Here is a 2,249-nt window from a genome sequence, read left to right as displayed (position 1 = left end):
AAAACAAAACAAAAAAAGAAATACATAGAATAAGTATTTAAATACATCGTCTGTAATGTAGCAATTAGATCGCAGGCGGACGATGCCAAAGTAGAATGCTAAAACTGTATTGTTTGAATATATAAATACACTTGATCTCCTTCAATGCCACTGCTAACCCCATTGAGGCGTGGAGGCAGCACAGATCCAATGTTAAAGGAGGCTAATTACTCCCAGTATCTCCCACACTCCAGGGAGGCGAGGTCGTCCAGAGGACAGGCATGTGAAACATTCCTGCAGCCTGCTGCTGCTGGACCTCCCTCTTAGTCCCAGTCTTCCCCTGTCCTCCTTTTCTCCTCCTTCATCCCCCCTCCGGTTCCCAACTCCTCGTCCCCGTCCTCTTCCCTCTGTCCCATTTAGCATCGCTCTAATTTTTTCTTCTTTTTTCCCTTGCTCTCAGTCTTGATGGCTCTTTCCAGTGTTCACTCTGTCAACTGTTTTCAGTCTGCGGTGAGTGCATCTATTCAGCCCTCTATTCGCCGATCACATTTTGTGGCATGTGACATGTTGACCAACCGTACCTCCAAAAATTACTATTAGTAAACTCCATTCTGATTGTCGACACAGAGAGTCACACTCATGAACGCATGAAAGAAAGCCTCTCTGGATTCAGTGCTCGTGCATTTAAGAAAATGTAAGCGCTAGTGATTTAAATGAGGGTTGTTCATCTGTTTGCACCGGGTAGTTGATTTAACGAAACAATTTAGTGTCCTCGGTTTCCCAATATAAGTCTATGAGAAAGTTTCCCTGCAGCTCTTTATTGTGCCTTCCTTGACACATACCGGAGATGAAACATAAACATTAAGATTATTATATGAGCAGGATATAGAAAAGGTTTTGGTTTACAAAAATGTTCTTCAAAGCGCAATGCTCTTGTTGTGGTTTGCCACACCCATGACATAGTTAATCTTTTCCATGGAGAAGGCTTGACCTACCCTACTCTGCCTCTAACTAGATTACCCTCATATCCTTACCCTAACCAATCACATTGGTAATGCCGAAACCCAATGAATCAAGCCAACGATGAAATGAAATATGCAACCACAGACTGTATAGAAGAAGTGGACGTAGTCATTTGTGGACTGTCTTTTTGTAACCTCGAGTCCAGCATTTTGTCCGTCACCATCTTGGATTTCGGTCGTTGCCATCTTGGTTTTTCGCAACCAGTGAATGGAAGTTACCATATTTGGACCGTGATAGCGGTAACAAAGTGGTAGCACCCCTCTGCTTTATGGTCTATTTTACTCTAAATGGACCATAATTTACTGAATGAGTATCATGATGTATTGAAGAAGACTTGAAACTAGAGATTGAGACATAAACTCATGTTTACAGTGTTTACTGTGGGAATAAAATTGAGAGGAGTAATTTTATCATGGATTTTGCCCAAGTAAATTTTCAAGTTAAGCATTTTTTTTGTTTTATACTGCGTCGCCAAGACGTAATGGGCTCATCACTGTCCCTTAGCATTACAACTTGCACGTTAGCATACTAGATGCTGAAATGAATACTGCAACAGGACAGTACAGAGGACCTGGAGTTAGGGCAGCGCAGCAATCTGTCCGTGTTAAACATTCCCTTTGTCTGTTGTCAGCCGTCTGTTATTAGCTAGCCCGTCTGTCTTGACTTTGCCGGTCGACCATCATCTACCTGCATGCAAGTCTTTTATTGTTGTTTAGCTGTGTCGGATTGATTTATATATTTCACATATTCTGCATGCTTTTATGTGCTGTGCCTCTGACATGGATGTTTTTTAGAGTCTAACGTCACAGTATAATCTTGTCTTTAGTCCATTCTATTTTAACAAAGTTATATCTCACTTTGTTTGCTTTGTGTGTTTAATCTGTGAGCCTCTGTGTTGCATGTGTATATTCTCACTCTATTCATTGTTTGTGCACCAATTGTATAGCGTCAATATAGTATAACATTGTATATTTTGTAGGTTTGTTTTGTAACACCTGCTTCTCGGGACTACAGATGAAAAATAGCCTTTTGGCTCACTGTACCACATTTACAGAAATATTTGTATTAATATGCACTGTCCCTTTATTAAATAAACGTTTATTACGACAAGGAGGCGCCTCGCTTCTCTTCTCGTCGCTCGTCTGCTCCGTTTCCCCTCCTTGCCTTTTGTTCACCTCCCTGAGGAGCAGATCAGGATCAGGTGTGTCTCCTCCCACACCTGATCCCAATGCTCTCCTGAAGGAGTG

Source organism: Clinocottus analis, unplaced genomic scaffold (genome assembly GCF_023055335.1).
Source record: "Clinocottus analis isolate CAN_PGR_092001 unplaced genomic scaffold, fCliAna1.0.p SCAF_9, whole genome shotgun sequence".
Taxonomy (NCBI): Eukaryota; Metazoa; Chordata; class Actinopteri; order Perciformes; family Cottidae; genus Clinocottus; species Clinocottus analis.
This window is presented reverse-complemented; position numbering follows the sequence as displayed.